At 42.6% G+C, this 18,080-nt stretch overlaps 1 protein-coding gene across 2 annotated transcripts in view; it reads right to left on the bottom strand.

Moving 5' to 3' along the window:
• The window catches only part of UBAP1 (ubiquitin associated protein 1), a 37,808-nt gene extending 21,602 nt beyond the window's left edge, over positions 1–16,206 (bottom strand). The window contains exon 1 of one of the 2 annotated variants that reach the window (XM_071729839.1): positions 16,010–16,206. The gene's annotated coding sequence lies outside the window, so the exon portion shown is untranslated. Of the gene's footprint in view, positions 1–15,648; positions 15,929–16,009 lie in introns of those variants that run through there. The other variant, XM_071729840.1, reaches the window with a different exon arrangement.
• Between the last annotated feature and the right edge of the window lie 1,874 nt (positions 16,207–18,080).

Here is an 18,080-nt window from a genome sequence, read left to right as displayed (position 1 = left end):
TCAAATCGTAATTTGGAGCAGATCTAACATTCACACCCATCATTCCTCAGCCAAGGACTAACTCTTAGCCTCCCTGTTCCCACTGCAGATTCCAACTGCAGTCGTTACCTTAAAGAAGGGTGTCATAAGGTGAGGATTACACAGACAGCTTAGCTAATATTCCTCCTGGCAGCAGCTGACATGACTACATCAGGAAGGGCCAGCTTCAAGTACTTTAGGAAGATACTCTTTGCTGAGCAAAGGTCCCTTTCAACATTATGTTGAAATCCATAGGTGAACCAACCCTACTGGGTAACAGCAATACAACACACAGAATTGCATGAGGATTAATTACTTGGGTGCAGCCCAGCTCCATGAAACACAGCAAGCATATGCTCAGCTATGGGGAAGTGAATCATGCTGGGGAACCCCAGGCATACCTTCTGCAAGGAAGCTGTGTGTCATTCTGCTTGATGTTTGGCAGGTTCTTCTCAGCACATCTCACCATCTCTCTCCAAAATGCTATTCTATCTAAAACTACCCCAGTAAGCCAGGGAACTGGCTTTGGCACTAGCTGGCAACTGCTCCTCAGAAACTGATAAAACACTGAGGCTTCAAAGACATAAAAAAAGGAGGTGAAACAGTGCCAGACCTGCCCAATCCAAGAAGGCTGTCAAGGGCAAAGCTATAAGACCACCTGGTACAGCTACTGGGGCTGAAGGGGCTTTAGCAGTCCCACTGCCACAAAGGAGGAGACTGAACTGAAGACTACAGCACATGATTTAAATTGCACCTTTCAGACCTGGATGACGGTGTCTGACAAGCTGCTATGTTGCCAGTTTCTCTGTGTCAAGAGTAGCAATTAAGACATCGACTTGTTTTGCCATTGCAAAAAACAAAACAAAACAAAACCCCCACAAAAAACCCAATCAAACAAACCACCAAAAACCCAACCAAAAAACCAAAAACCAACAAACAAATAGGCCCCATGTGAAATAACACAGCCTTCACATGCCTCATGAGTCCTCTGGAGACTGTGATGCACCACCTGCAAGCATCTCTGGTGGTTGCCCACTGTCCACCACTGCTACAGCAGAGCTGGACGAGGGACAAGGCCTCTACACACTTCCTTCAATTTATCTGAGTTTGTCTTTCTTCTAGCTACTACTTATGTATGGCTGGTAACTGATTCTTATAGCCACCTACAAGCTCTCTTCTGCAAATTTAGACTTCCTTAGCTTCATTGCCTCCTTCTTGGTTCTGGCTCACCTTCTTAAGAGAAGATGAGGGCTACAAATGCTTAAAACTTGAACAGTAACCACTGAAAGCAAACTGATGTAAGCTCTTCTCTTCCTCTCTGTATGTTAATTTTTCACTTAACACTAAGGCAAAAGGAAATTGTTAAAACCAGTCATCCAGAGGAACAACAGTACAGCAGAGCCCAGGATGAGAGCAGAGGATGTCAGAGTGATGACAGAAAGGGATGGCGGGTACAAGTAACAACAACAACAAAAAACCCACAAAAAACCAAAACAATGAACAGACAAAATGCAAGAACAGAAAAGTAACAGGACAAAACTGACGACAGAAACAACTTGAAGGGAGAGAACAGAGATGACAAAGACAGTACACCTGACACATCACCCACTTAAGCCTGAGTATCTACTTAGCTGTTCTGCCAGACAACAAGGAGAACACAGAAGTGTGACTTGGTACAGTCAAGAAATACTGAAGGGATGGACTCATCAACAGTTGAGAAAAACAATTACTACCAAGAGTGACTATTGGGGAGCTCCTGGGAAGCTGAAGAGCTTTTTAATTATTATTTCCATGTCCCCTCTATTGCTGTTTTCCCTGAAGTTTGTATCTACATTTCTTTTCTTCTGGAAGAATTCTGACTGCATCCTAATGGTACCTGGGGGAGCTTTCTTAGTGGTAACTCAAGCCAACTGAACAATTTGTCAACAAGAATGAACCTGCTCAGTGCAGAGGGGGGGGCACTGAAATAGGTTATATTTAAAAGGTCCTTTCCAACTTCAACCATTCTATGATTCTAAGAACTGATCTCCTGCTGCCATATCCCTCATTCTGTGCTGAAAGTATGTTTAGATTTCAGATTACATTAATTCTCTGAAGTAACTCTTGCCTAAGATTCAGATAAATGATAAATATACTTATTATGGGGCAGAGGAAACCAAAATGCATCAGGTTACCAAGCATGATAAATTCTGCACATCTATGATTTTCAGAGAACAGAGGCTTGATGGTGAAACTTCATTTTGCCTGCTAATACATACTGTGTAGTCTAAGCACACAGAACAGAGGATACATCCATTCACTCTGAAAACCAGAAACAAAACCCCCTTCCAGAAATGTAACCTTTGTTGCCTCTATCATATTCATTAACCTCTACTGATTTTACATTGAGAAACAGTGAAACACATTTTGATTCAAGTGACTGAGGTATCCCACAGATCAGGAATACTGTTCCAGGTGCTCCAGATATAGACAGTGGTTTAAGTTTTCACTGTACCTACTTGCTCCAGTTCCAGTGAAAGGCTAGGGGCAACATCAAGATTCCGTATACAGCCTCTGCAACAAAAGCAGAAGCACACAGTGCCTGTTCCTAAGATAAAAGAATATTTAAGATTCTCATACCAAAGCTTCCCACCTATGTAAATGCTCAATCATTGCTGTGCAATTCAGATTTCTTATGTAGACTGGTTGTACAAAGCTGATCACAGAAGTTCACTACAGCACAACACAGATTCCGTGTTCATCTACTGCAGTGTCCAAACAGATGACATCACCCTCAATTCTGCAGCAAATGCTTCTGCTTTGTACCTCTAAAAGCACTGCAAACAAAGAGCTGTCAGCTACACAGAGGTACTCCACTTCCCTAAAGTGTGATCCTGTTGAGCCCTAATTACAGCATTTTGGACGAATTTGATGTAAAATTAGATTTGACAAATTGCAACTACATGCCCTGCAGGAGAAAAAAAGAAAAGAATTAAAAAAGCTCGTAATTTTCACTAATCTTAATGTAAAAAAATTTTTAAGTGTATCTACAGTAATTTTCTTTAAGTGCTACAGCAGTCCAGGAGCCTGTATTAAGGCTCTTGGTCTAGAGGTCAAAAAGAACAAGCCAGACCCTCCTTGAAACAAATGCAGGTGTGGAATTTCCAATAAACAATCACTGGCCACTGGTTAGAACTTATCTCATGACATGACTTCATCTTATGGGGTACAAGTGGTCACCCTACATTCAATTAAATGCACACTAAGGATTACCCTGACAACAGGGGGTGCAGGGAGGAAGTCAGGAGGTATCTCTGCTGCATACACACACCACAGATCAACAACCCAAACAACTGTGATGAGAGATCTCAATTTTGAAAGACAACCTAGAACATCAAACTAATTTAGTTTGTTATTTCCAGTGGACGCATTGAGGGGTAGAGGGACAGGGATCAGAAAAATGTCACTTTATAAACATTTCCAGAATATGTGACTAGGAAGGAAAGGGAGAAAAGAGCCCCTGAAGAGTAGGGGCATTACTACTGCAGATAACACTACTGGATTAAAAGACAACACTCTTTAGTGATTGCATTAACATTCATTCCAGGGCTTTACATGCAGATGTTGGATAGCACCTCCCCAGCAAGTGGACAAACATTGGAAGAAATTGATTCTTCAAACTGTGTGGCTGCTTAATGTGACATCACGGGCAATTAGAACTTCTGCTTCAGTACACATCAATCAATGGGAAGTTAAAGCAGGACATAGCTCTTCCACTGGCTCTGAATGAAGCACAGCTCTCTCACTCTGTTGTTCTATGTGGATTCAGTGAACTAATATTACACACCTGTAGTTAAACAGCTATATTCATGTCTAGTCCCAATTAAAGTTCATTAAAGACACTTCATTTGATAAAACATGCAGTTTTGGGACAGTTAATGATTTAAGGCTCTTAGACAACAATGGACAGCTTTATGCCTCCTTTACAATGTTAAGTGTATTTGGGACATGAGGTAATTTGACATACATTTCACCTAAAAATAAGGGAAAAACCTCCATTGTCTGAAGAAATTCAATACACTAATTAACCACTTTTTCAGTCCCTGAATTACTTACCAACCATACAAGTGCCCAATGAAGGAAAAGCTTAAGCACCACAAAAGCCTCCAAATCTACAAGTCTGTCAGGCATAAGTCTGCCAACAGCATAAAAAACCTGAAAATAATGTACAGACAGTCCTGTGTTCAAGGCAGATCAGTGCAAATTTTTTGCTTTGTCCAGAGACTGGAATGCCAAACAAAGAGCATAGAAGAAGCACCCATTATAAACTCACAGTAAAGTATTGCAGCAAATGGGTGACCTTTTTAAACCTTTTTTTCCAAAGAAGAGGGTCCTGTCACAAAAGAAAACCACCTGCAACTAATAACCAAGACTGGTCTGACTTCCAAACTCAGCAAACAAGGGGACCCTAGGCTCTGTGTATCACACTAGCAGATGTGGATTTTAGAGTGTGGTTCCCACCAGTGGTCGTTACCCAAGTTATTTAAACATCATCTAAAAAGAAAAGCAAAGGAAAAAATATGCAGGTTGGCGTATTTTTTTTTCTTTTTGAGATCAGCTTCACTAATCTAAAAGCTACAACATCGCCAGCAGGGGGTAAACTAGAAATAGAAGGGCCAACTTCTCCTCTTTGAGATACAACAGAAGCAACACAGACATCTGCATGATCTACAGCAGAAAATATAAATACGCTGTGCAACTCCTACATTCCAGGAAAAATGTGAGAAAAGATGATCCAGCACTCATACCACTAATGAGGGCTAGAATAATGTCACAATGCAGTAACAAAAAAAGTCACAAATTTGATGAGCAGATCAACTGTTTGTAATTATTATTTTCCTGTATCTAAAGTTTGGATATTAAACAACTACCACATCCGAGAGCTGAAAATAGTTAAATGGAAAGCATCTAGCAACTATTAACAAATATAACTACTTCAACATAATTAGCACAAGACTTCATACTACTATGAATGAGTCAAATCTTTAACAGTAAACTTAGCACCAGCCAGAGCTAGGCATGTGCAGTACTTTTTTAGCACTTTTAGAAAAAAGTTAGTATTTCATTAAAACCCTTCTCAAATCAGAGAGATTGAAAGTTAGAGAACACTGCTAGCTTTGACAACCAAACAGGCCTCTTATTCTGTTCTTTTGGTAAAGAAATACTGAAATACCCTGCACATTTAAAATATATGTCTGGAACTCAGAGCAGTAAAAGATTATTGAAATGCTGCTCTATTTGTGGAAGATATTTCAGTATGGAACAAGCTGACTCTGAAGTACTTGAATATTATTAATACTTCAGACTTGCCCCAGTTATGAATGAGGAGAGCTAGACAAACATTCCCAAAATGCTGAAAACATAACACCGTAAAAGGCCTTTTGTCATTAATCTAAAACCAATGGAATCTATGCAGTTTCAAGCTTTTTCTTCTGCTGCTCTCTGACCACAAGAAGTGTTCAGGTAGATGATTTTATATTATGTAGAAATGAGTTCAACTCTTGACCATACGAGGACCTGTTCCCAATACTGACACAAGAACTCTACTTATTTTATTGCAGAAAGCAATCTGTATTCTTTAAATATATACTGATTAAAAATAATTTAATCCATTTTAACACACTCTGGCAATGATATTACACTACTTTAAAAAATCCACTCTAAAAAAGCTACACAACTGTCACCTTCCCCCTGCTAAAGTTCAGAAGAGAATTGGTACTTTTTATTGACAGCTATCTTTTCGGTTAGAAATTTGGTGAAATACAAATGCTTATGGAATTGCTTTTAACAAAGCAGACAAGAAACATCTAGCAACAAATCAAATTGAACAGAAGTTTTAAAAAAGAAAAATAAAATCTGTCAGCAGGCCAAACATCACTTGCCATTTCATATATCTTAAGTCAGACATAATAAGTGTCTACTGCACTGTAGAAGAATAATGGGACTGGCATTATATTCAATCTTTCCTCTTAAACTAGGGTCACATGCACTACCCACTCTCACCACACATTTAATATTTTCTCAGGAAAACTCAGTATGGCATTGGCAGAAAATACAGCCTGCTAAATTAACCATTCCACCTACAAACAACTCTGCCTGCCTCCCAGCCAGCATGCTAAAACCTTAAACTCAGCACGGAAGCTACTGCTTCAAATCCCAACTGTGCACTCATTCCAAGCAATTTAAATACATAAAAGGCCATCAACAACCTTCTCCCACTTCCTGCAGGATCTCTCTCCCATAAAGTACTTTAAACAGCAGAACTTCTCCAGCTATCTGACATCCCTGTTTTTCACTAACAGTTAATTTTCTGTCAAATAAAAGAGCCATACCCTGAGAATGCAAGTTTCCTGGAAATGTATTGAGTTTAGAAGCTGCCACTCATGGAACAGTTTGAGTTGCAATGGACTTTCAAAGTTCATCTAGTTCAATCCCCCTGCCACAGGCAGGGACAATTCTCACAGCAGCCTGCTCAAAGTCCTGTTCAACCTGGCTTTAAACACTTCCAATGACGGGCTACCCAAAATTACCCTGGGGGACTCCAGTGTCTCACCATTCTCAGTGTAAATAAATTTCTTCCTTATGCCCAATCTAAATCTACCCTCTTGCAGTTTTACCTCTCAATGTTGCCTATTTCCCAGGCAACACCCCTGTTCACCCTAAGTTACTCTTTCACCAAACACATACTTTGAGATGCATGAAAGTTGTTTCCAACAACTGAAGCACCCAAAAGTTGGTAACAGCATACCTGGAAAAATGTGGTCACCAAAACACTTTTCTGCAAAGTGACAACATAAAACTTAAAGCATCTTAAACCTTCCTGATTTTTAAAACATAGCTCATAAGCTAAGTTTGTCTTTATCTTGACAGATCCACGCTGGATCATTCCTGCTAGATCATTTTGTCCTTATTTCATATGCCACTCCTACTTAGCTAAAAGGTATCTGTCTTCATCCAACTCTTCTCATCAAGGCCAAGACAAGAAAACAAGCATATAGTGAAATACACATCTGAAAAGTTCACGTTTTGTTGCCATGAAGGACAAAATTTACAGACAAAGTAAAATCCAATCTAGTCACTCTTAAAGGTTAACATTCACTTCAGCTCTTTTTATATGTTCACTGAGTTAGGACATACACATCCTCCCAGACTAACTCAACATAATAAAGGAATCAAACTGATATAAAAAAAGTTAATCAAGCTAATAAAAATACGATCCTATTGCAGTAATGCCTAAATAAGAACCAATCTTGCTCTTTTTCATCTCCAGATCCAGTACCAATTAGGCCTTTCTTTTTTTCTTTCCACACCCAGTCGAAATGGGACTACACATCTGCATTAAAAAGACTACCTAGATGGGAAATACTATGAGTAGTCAACACTGAATTAAATTCCACTACCAGAAGTTGTATTTTAGAATGAGCATGTTGCATTCATTTTAATTAAACACAGAACTAGTGCATCATGGAGCATAATGAGAAGGTAACAGTTTTAAGGTGAATACTTACACTTTAATTAGGTGTTAACTTTAGAGACAGCCAGAGCTGGCAGCAAGGATTAAGTTCTGCTCTTTAAAAAGGCCACAAGAAGAAAAGTATTACTGGCTGTTTGGCTATTAAAAAAAAAAAAAATCGGAAAACAACAGCCAGCACCTGAACAAGCACAGCAAAAAGGTGGTGCCCACACCAAGTACACTTCTGGAGCAGAGTTCAGAGAGAACACAGGAAGCTAAGCTGTCTTGAGTGAGACTGTCTAGTGCAGAGAAGCTGCAATCTACCTTAGTGCAGAGAAGTGAAACTGAGGCTGCCTTCTGCTACAGTGAATGTACTACAAAACGGGAATATGAAAAGCAGCAGAGCTGCTTGATATGTTTTATATTAGAGAATATCAGTGGCCTACACCATCAGAAGGTAGCGTACTCCACTCCTGAGAAGCAAAATCTTCATTGCAGCCTTTTGATTTGGGAGTTCTCCAAAAGCAAAGACCCCTCTATTTAGGACTGCTTCTACTTGATATATTTATCCTACTTTGCAGTTGACCACCCAGCAATGCAATATTACACACACAGTTAATGTTTAGAGCACGTGAGTTTAAGGGCCAGTGTGGAAAAGAAACCATCATTCTAGAAACACAGAATGATCCTTTAGCAATGTACAGAGCAACATTCAAACACAAGATACTGGGAGTAACACACACACACAAACCTTCCAAAGAGAAGAGCATGTGAAGGCTGAACTAGAGTTTCATGCTCAAGTGGAATGGAAAAGAAAGCCACAGCCACAGAAACTGCTTTCAGATGAAATCTAGGTTACAAGCAGAGGCTGAACACCTTTACACTCAGCCTTTTCATTCTTTACCTCTCCCTTGAGCAGAAAGTAGTTTTGCCAAAATTCCCTTATACACTCAGCACCACCTAGTTCTTGCATGAGACTTCAAAACAGCTGTGGAGGCATCTGGAAACAGCAGTAAAAACTATCCCACTTCTGCAGGTGTGTGGAACAAGGCACAAAGCTGAAGCAGTATGCCACAGCCACCCAGCCTAGCCAGCAACAAAGCCAGAACAGAACTTGTATTTCCTGAATACCAAATCCACAGCTATTCCAGGAATCTCACTGCATTCTCTCAGGTTTGGACCAATATCTTTGCCCACCCTAGTTTTCCCTATCATATCACTCCTGTTCAGCTTTTCATCTTACAAGAGCCTTAAGGATGCTCTTCTGGATTGGTAGTAAGAAAACTGGGAGATTAGACTAAACTTCATTTCTAAATTACTACTTCAAATCCATTTAAGTCTCCAGTTCTGTTACACATTATCTCCAGTCTCTCTCAGTGGTATAAACTTTTTTCCTGCACATGAGGAATTTCTTCAACAGCTACAGTGATGAACAACAACACCTGAAACACTTAAAGCAATGAATAACTAAACAGAAAAAGCTCATTTCATGCCCAAAAGCAGCCCTCAGAGACACATTAGCTTCATTTCCTCGGGACATGTTGACACATCTGACTCAGCTTCAGCAATCTAGCTTTACTTCTGTTTTGTAACTAGATCAGAGTAGGTTTATGGATGAGACTGCCTCATGACAATTCAACAGCCATGCCCACTGCTTTTCCTCTCCAGACACTTAACAGCCTGGCAACAAAATGGGACTGCTAACACTACAAAAGGTCTGTCTCAGAAGACCATCATTATTGTGACAATGCAGCAAGCTGAGCTGACCATTGCTCAGCAGAGATAATATATTTTCTTTTGTAACTTAAGATTCAGGTATGACAATTACTGTGTTATCATGTCACACAAGCAGATTTGACAGCCATTGTGTCAACCAAATATGTATTTCTAGAGTCTGAATACAGCTCTAGTGGTAGCTTAGCCATTTATGCTACATCCTGCTTCTTCACTTTCATCTGCTTCCATTTATCTTGCACCATTACCTCATAAGCTTGTGAATTTTTTTAAGCTGTATTTATTAAAGTTTCTTCCAGTTGAAGATATTCATGTAGAAGACATTACAAAACAGCATTACATTTATATCCACACTTCAATTTCCTAGCTTTCCGTTAACAAATTTAGAAAAAAATGCAAGTAAATAAAGGAAAAAGTTTCTTGCTTTTGCCACTGTTGATTTTTTTTTTTTGCAAACAAATTATATTACTAAGCACAGCGAATTCAGCAACCTATGAATAAATTATGGGATTTTTACCACCTATCAAAACACTTCCAAGTAAGTTAGCAGAAAAGTACTACGCTCCCTTCTACTAACAAAAAAAATATGCCAGCAGGGATTTCAAAAACTGTCCCTTGCTGTGGGGCTCATCAGAATCTAGCAAATGTTCTCCTAGGGACAGTTCACTATCTTAAAAGAACCGTGAAAACACAAGACTATTCCTAAGAGCCCTGAAACGCATCTCTGCAAAAACGGTTGGCTGATTAAAACTTGGTAAATAATCATATTATACAAAAATACTCTTTGCTTTATTCTCAGAACAGTGCATAGAAGACAATACCTCAGACAGTTACATGTTTAGTTTTAAAAGTAATTGGCTGGCAGAGCTCAATACCAGCAATGGCCACTGATAGAATTACAGCTTGGTTAATAGGTTTAGAGCAGGTTTATAAGGAACTTACAAATCCCAGGGGGCATGTAATAGTGAAATCTGCACATGCCACCCCCAAATCCTTATGGTTCAGTACTGCTCTTGAGTGCAAAGTTAACTGATGGTACCACAATTCTTCTATTGATTTGTCTTCAAAACTCCAGCTACCACCTGATTTAAGGGATGCACTTATTCACTCCCTCTCTTCCCAAAACAGAGCCTAGAAGGTATTTTCTGGAAAGCACAATTAAGCACTTTTTATACTGCTAAAAATGCAGTAAGCAAAATGAAAATCAGTATTTTTTTCAGCTTTTTTCTACCAAAAAGTCAAACAGACCAGCAACAAACTGCTTATGGAGACCTAATACTTAATTAAAAGATTAGGAACACATTATTTTCTCAGAGGGCATGAAGCATAAAGTTTTTCTGTAATTTTTTCACCATCCACAATTTTATTTCAGGTGAAGAGTTATTTTATTCACATAAACCCTTTCACTACTACATTTGCTTGCTGTATTTCTATCTGAAGTTATTGTAGATTACTGTGCAAAGACACCACGATAGGATTAGTCATTTGGGTGGAACCCGGTGTGGCTTTGCTGTATCAGAAAAGGAAACTTTAACAATTACTTTGCAGAGTGTTTATAAACTAGGAATCCCATTTTACTTCAGAATTCAGAATTTATGAGGCAAATCAAATTAAAACACATAAGCACATCCCTACGTCTTGATTTAGCACAGTGCTAACAGTCAACTTGGTGGAAGGTGACACCCATTGTCAAGAAATCCAGCCTCCCAAACTCAGGGGATAAATCTCATCACTCATCTCACCATGACTTCATCTGCTGCTACTGGCTAGAGGTGCCAAACAATGCAAGCACAAACACATACATTAGGAAAGGGCTTAAATCAAATCTCAGATATATTCTAGTAACTTCTATGAACACTGATCTCCAGCAACATAGACCAGACTAACTAGGAGCTCACAATTGTTTATTCTGTTACTCATTCCCAAGATAGTAACTACTAAGAGTTTAGTAGCTTAAGTATATTCGTATTCAGACCATCTTTCAGCTGAGGAATTGAATACTACTTGGGCAGGACTCATGTTCTGATTTCCACACTGAGAACATTACACTGGTGTAAGGGTTTGACACAAAATACAGCTGAGAAAATGCAATCTCCGAATTTCCATTTGAACTTGGCCACTTAGTTAGAAACTATAATGCTGCTAATTCAGCGTGGTACTGAGAAGCAACCTACCTTGCCTGCTACAAAAGAAGTTTTAACACTATGTCAGAGTAATGATACTCTGTTCCCTCTGATATATTTCTGTGTTCCAAATACACTGAAAGCTTAAAGAATTCTGAAAAGACCTTGTAGCTTTTAGATGAGGAAAAAAAACAACAAAAAAAAGAAACCCAGAACCACTGAGTCTGTACATACAAGCTGTTCTTTCAGAGCTTCCCTGCCACAGGAAAGACAGTATTTCTCAACATCTAAGAAAACATCTTCACCAAACAAGGATTTGGAGCAAATCTGACCATTTAAGAGGGGGAGGAGAGCTCAGTACAAGACTTCACTGACTGCAAAAGGTCAGCAGGGACACAGAACAGAGCTTATTCAAACCAAGTCAGAGGGTCAAAGCATTAAGCAATGCACTTGCATACCGCAGAGGATTACCTAAGTAGTTAACATACAAAAACTGTGAGCTCAGGCCTGTATCGACCACCTGCAGTCCCAGTGGTTGACTGTAGAGTGGAACAGGCTGCAAGATCAATAGCATTGCCCTCCTAGTTACCAGATCAAGCAGGCACAACACAGGGAAGGGAAATCAACTCCCGATATACACGTTGGAAGACCTACTTTTTCAAACATGAAAGCTATTTATAATTTGTAAACAACTCTTCTTTGGCTTTTCTTCAAACAACAGTTTTCAAAACATCTTCCAGAGCTTTCCAGTTTCAGCTCCACTAGAGCTCTACATGTACACTGATCTGCATTACATAGATCAATTTAAAATAGTTAGCAGTGTCTTTAATCCTTGCAAAATGACAGTTGAAACTCTGTAATTTATAACTGAAAAGACTGGGAGTGATTGTCTTAGAAAAAAAATGCCAGAAGACTGGATAAAAGTTCTGTGTTGTACATAAAACTAAGTTTCTCACAGGCCAGTTTAACAAAATATTCAACAGAGAACTGTAAAACATATGAAGAAGCTGTAGTAAAAAACCTACAATACAGAGATTGGATATTGACAGCAATATTCAATAAGTTTGTGGAAGCAACAAAAGACCCTAAGATTCCACAGTTAAAAATTAATAGTGGTACCTTCTGTGGTGTTATAGCACTTTTCCTACCAGCAAAAGCTCTGGCAGTCTTGAGTTTTAAGAGGGTTAGATAACATGGTCTGCTGAACTAGTCCCAGAGCCTGACTCCTCTTCTGGTGATTAGAGATTTTTGTCTCTAACAACTGCAAAACACCGTGTGAACAATGGAGATGAAGCTCTTCCAGAAGGTTTTGGTGATTTGTCATTATCGAGGTTTTTCCATTCATCAACATAAATTGTATAGGAAGTCTTCCCCATGATCAGTACATTTTGTACACTGATCAGCATGCTTAAAATATTCTGAAGAATAAAATTCGGTTCATTTAAGAAAAAAATAGCATTTATTCATTTACAACAGATTTCCTTGGTTTTCAGGTTATCTTTGTTTCAGCTTACCCCTGATATGCATAGTGTCTGATCTTAGTAAAAGCAACATCTTCTCTGACTCCTCATATCCACTGTGCACACAGAGGAGAAAAAAAAAAAAAAAGGAAAATAGAAAGGAGAAAAAAATAAAAAAAAGGAGAAAAAAATAAAAAAAAGGAGAAAAAAATAAAAAAAAGGAGAAAAAAATAAAAAAAAGGAGAAAAAAATAAAAAAAAGGAGAAAAGGAGGAAAGGAGGAAAGGAGGAAAGGAGGAAAGGAGGAAAGGAGGAAAGGAGGAAAGGAGGAAAGGAGGAAAGGAGGAAAGGAGGAAAGGAGGAAAGGAGGAAAGGAGGAAAGGAGGAAAGGAGGAAAGGAGGAAAGGAGGAAAGGAGGAAAGGAGGAAAGGAGGAAAGGAGGAAAGGAGGAAAGGAGGAAAGGAGGAAAGGAGGAAAGGAGGAAAGGAGGAAAGGAGGAAAGGAGGAAAGGAGGAAAGGAGGAAAGGAGGAAAGGAGGAAAGGAGGAAAGGAGGAAAGGAGGAAAGGAGGAAAGGAGGAAAGGAGGAAAGGAGGAAAGGAGGAAAGGAGGAAAGGAGGAAAGGAGGAAAGGAGGAAAGGAGGAAAGGAGGAAAGGAGGAAAGGAGGAAAGGAGGAAAGGAGGAAAGGAGGAAAGGAGGAAAGGAGGAAAGGAGGAAAGGAGGAAAGGAGGAAAGGAGGAAAGGAGGAAAGGAGGAAAGGAGGAAAGGAGGAAAGGAGGAAAGGAGGAAAGGAGGAAAGGAGGAAAGGAGGAAAGGAGGAAAGGAGGAAAGGAGGAAAGGAGGAAAGGAGGAAAGGAGGAAAGGAGGAAAGGAGGAAAGGAGGAAAGGATAGGAAAAAAGGAAAAAAATTAAAAAAAAGAAAAAAGGAAAAAAAGAAAAGGAAAAAAGGAAAAAAAGAAAGCCAAACTTCCAGGCCAGGTTGAGCCTGTGAGATAAGGGGAGTGCAATCACTTTCAGGGTTTGTTTTTGTTTTTTGTTTTTTTTTTGGAATTAAAGCCCCAAGCAAAACCTAACTTTAAAGGCTACATGTTTTCTCTCCTTCTATCCTTAGAATAAAGGTTTTGCCTAAAAGGTTTACATCACCCAGCTGCAGCTGTGATCTACAGCCTCACTGCCACTTTTGAGTCATAGCTCTGCAAATACAGAAAACTGATGCCATTAAGCAGCAGTAGTGCAGCCTGACATCAAAGCCTGCACATGGCTCTGAACAGATCAATCCAACCCAGCTATGCTGCTGCCACAAGTACCATCTCAGCCCCATCCCCCTCCCATGGATAGGGCAGTAGCCCTGTTCTGGACGAAAAACAGGAGAGGGGAAGGCCAAAACAGTTTCTTAACCTTTTCCCTGGAAGATGCTATTGCAGGTATGCAGGCTCAGCCCTAGGAAGCCAGAAGTTGGCAGGAATGCCTGCACAGAGTCAAAAAGTCCCACGTTCTGAGGATGGTAAGGGATGGAAGGCAAGTAAAATGTCTGGATAATCTCAGTACCACCTCTTCCTCTTTTTCCCTATCCCCATAGATCACAGTTGGAGTAAGAATCCCCTCACCAGGCTCACACAAAAGCCTCTTAAAAACGGGAACAAGCTGAGATGCACTTTCCCTTCTATGAGCAGCACATCCACTGAAGTTACACCACAGCTCAGCTTTCTTTATTTTGGCAACATGCATGTGCCACTTGGAAATATCGACCTTAAAGTGCTTAACTTAAATGTGACACAAATACATTTTACCAAGTCAGGGATGGTAGCTATAGTAGTTGAACAGGCAAGTGCCAAAGTCCACTTGTTTATCTCTATTCTAACGAGACAGCATCAGCGTCAGAAGATTTTCCAAGACTACTTTTCTTTTGGCTTGCTTGGAAATTTGGAATGTTGTAGGGAATAAAAACACTTGATAAGATGATTACTCATTTCCATCTATTGTAGGTTTGGGGTTTTTTTTACTAATTAAAAAAACAAAGCAACCCTAACTTTCCCTCTGAAATGATAGATTTTCAGCTATCAAAACTCAGGAAAACAGTTCTTGAATTACAGAAAATAGTTTTGTAGTATTATGTGATTTGCTTCCAGTAAGAACTAAGCTAAAGGGAACACAAGGCATTATCAGGAAGTCAGAAACTACAAAACTGAAGCATTCTTACAATGCATACATCCAGAGTATACATCCATGCACCTCAAATACAGACAAAGATGTGACCTTCTTCCCCATTCAAAAGCATAATAGCTAACTAGAAAAGATATTGAAATAGGTAATAAGCATGAACAGAGAGGTTGAGGTTACAACCAATCACAAAATGTTTGGCTCTTCAGCCTACAAGATACGACCCAAGAGTGAATACAAAAGAAACATAAAATAATAAGTGGCATAAGGAAGATGACCACGATGGTTTTCACCGCACAAGACCCAGGAATGAACAGATTACCTGGAGGAAGGCTTGACAAAAAACACACACGCAACTCCCCCAGACAAAGGCAGATGTTTTAGATCTTTACAGAAAATTTAGTTACCGTAGGGAGGAACTTTTCGGGTATCATAGACTCTAACCGTTTAGTCAGACTGCAACACCAGCCAGCTCTTAGAAGGCAAATTTACCTCAAGTACTAAGAAAAAAGGTATTCTCGTGACTCAAGCAGTCCCTGACGCTGCCGGAAAGCAGGGGAGGGCAGAGAAAGGAGTGTCACCCCACCTGGGTGACCTCCCTTTGCTCCCCGCATCCGGGACAGAGGGTCAGGATTCTTTTGGACTCTCGGGGCAGCATCTTACCTCCTTTAAGCAGTACGAGCAGCAGCGAGACGCCGTGAAGGCGGGGCAAGGCCACTCGCTGAGGCAGCGCCCACAGGCTCGCTCCCGTACAGGGCCGGGGGAGGGGCCCCCCACCCCGCCTGTCCCCTTCCCGGGAGGCCACCGGCCCTGCAGCCGCCCTGCCGGCACTCCATGTCTGCTGAATCACGACGAGGGCGCGGAGGGTCGGTCGAAGCGGATCGGAAGAATCGGCGGCGCACTCTGGGGTCCGGCCGCGGGGCTACGAGCCCGGGGAGCGGCCCGGTGCCCAGGCCCGGCTAAAAAGGGGGGACCAACACCCCCACGCCCACCCACCCCACCCCCCCCCGTCCCAATTCGATACCTGCGCGGTGCCCGGCGGCCCCCGGCTGTCGGCTCCGGCTGTCCCCGCGGTCACTGCTCACCGCCCGCCACTACGAAACCCGCGCCGCCTCGCCGCCTCCAGCCCCGCCACCGGGCGACGCCATCTTGTCTGCCTGCCCTCCGCCTCGCCGCCCCGGCGACGCGCTGGCGTCACACCGCCAGGTCACCTGACCCGGACGGACCAATGGGAAGCCGCTGGTGGTGACGTCACCCCAGCGGGGAGCGAGGGAGCCCCGCCCTTTGGCGGGAGGGGCGGTTCCCGCGTCTCTCTCAGTCCCGACCCTGGTACCGGTCCCGGTTCCGATCCCCGACCCGGTCCGAGCCAGCGGTCCCAGCACTGCTTGGGGATACCTCCAGCGAGTCTCCCATCCGGACACAGTGAGAGGCTGGGAGAAGGCCGTGAGCCTGATCCGCCTCAGCCCCTGCCCTCAGCCGTCATGGCCACCCCAGCCCTTATCCCCTCATCCCCTCAGGAGGGGCTGTCCCGGGGCACGGCGCGGCGGAGGCACCGCGGCCACCACAGCGCACGTACCGCACACAGCAGATTTGTCAGCAGGGTTTCGTCCCTTCGAGAAGCCCCTGGTCCAAAATGGAAGGGTTTTGTCCCAAACGCAGGTGTGAGGACATTGCAGGCAGAGGCCGGCGCTGGTCTCTCCTCCCAGAGACTGAGCGGTAGAACAAGAGGGAATTACGAGCCGAGCTGCCGCAGGGCGGGTTGGGACCGGACATGAGGGAAAAATTGTTCACGGGAAGAGAGTGCTCCTGCTGTGGAATAAGGGCTGCCCAGGGAGGTGGTGGAGTCACCACCCCGGGGGTGTTCGAGGATCGCTTGGATGTGGTGTGGGGGGGAGAACTTTGCAGAGCAGGGATGATGGTTGGACCCGATGATCCCAAGGGTCTTTTCCAACCTGAAAAATGTTAAATTCTGTAAATGTGGAGAGGGGTTAACTCATGACTGAAAGCAAACAAACTAAAATGATCCTTTGGGCTTTTTATTCTTAAGGGAAGCTAGAAACCCTGTGAAGTTTTTGTACAGTTTGCGTTGTTGTTGTTGTTTTTGTTTTCAGCTTGTCTTTTCGTAGCACTCTTATCTTTGAGTTTTGATAGATAACAGCCTGTCTGATCCCGATGAAGTTCTACAGGGCCATGTACAAGGTCCTCCATCTGGGTCGGGGACATCCCAAGCATAAATACGGATTGGTCAGAGAACAGAGCAGTTTTTGGGGGTGTTGGATGAGAAGCTCCACACCAGCCAGTAGTGTGTGTGCTTAAAGCTCAGAAAGCCAACTGTGCCCTGGGCTGCATCCAAAGAAGCGTGGCCAGCAGGGAGAGGGAGAGGATTCTGCTCATCTGTTCTGCTCTGGTGAGACCCTACCTGGAGTTCTGGACCCCCAACACAGGAAGGAGACGGAGCTGTTGGGCTGAATCCAGAGGAGACCACAAAGATGATCAGAGAACCTTCGGAATACCCCTGCTGTGGAGACAGGCTGAGAGAGTGGGAAGTTGATCAGCCTGGAGAAGGCTCCGGGCAGACCTTGGAACATCTTCCCGTACCTGGAGGGACTGATAGGGTGAGGTGGGAACAGTTTTAAGCTGAAAGCCAGGAGGAAATCCTTCTCTGTGAGGGTGGTGAGACACGGGCACAGGTTGCCTGGGGAAGCTCCCAACAACACCCCATCCCTGGAAGCGTTCAGGGCCAGGGTGGATGGGGCTTGGAGCAACCTGTGGGAGGTGGTCTGGTGGGAGGTGTCCCTGCCCATGGCAGGGGGGTTGGAACCGGGGGCTTATCTTTGAAGTTCCTCCTAAGCCAAACCCGTTCTGTGATTCTGTGAAAAGACAGGAGAGCCGCCTCACACCAGACTCTTCCTTCACCAAGAAACGAGGCCGTAGGCACACATGGGCACAGGCAAAGGCGAACACCAGCCCCGTGGCCACCAGAGCTACCACAGGGCCAGCATCTCCCCCTCCTCTTCGGGCTACGTTGCCATGGCAACCGCCCAGTGGGCTGGGCGGCCTCTCCACGGTTGCTATGAGACGGGGCGGAGCGGGGG

This window comes from Heliangelus exortis, chromosome Z (assembly GCF_036169615.1).
Source record: "Heliangelus exortis chromosome Z, bHelExo1.hap1, whole genome shotgun sequence".
NCBI lineage: Eukaryota > Metazoa > Chordata > Aves > Apodiformes > Trochilidae > Heliangelus > Heliangelus exortis.
This window is presented reverse-complemented; position numbering and strand designations above follow the sequence as displayed.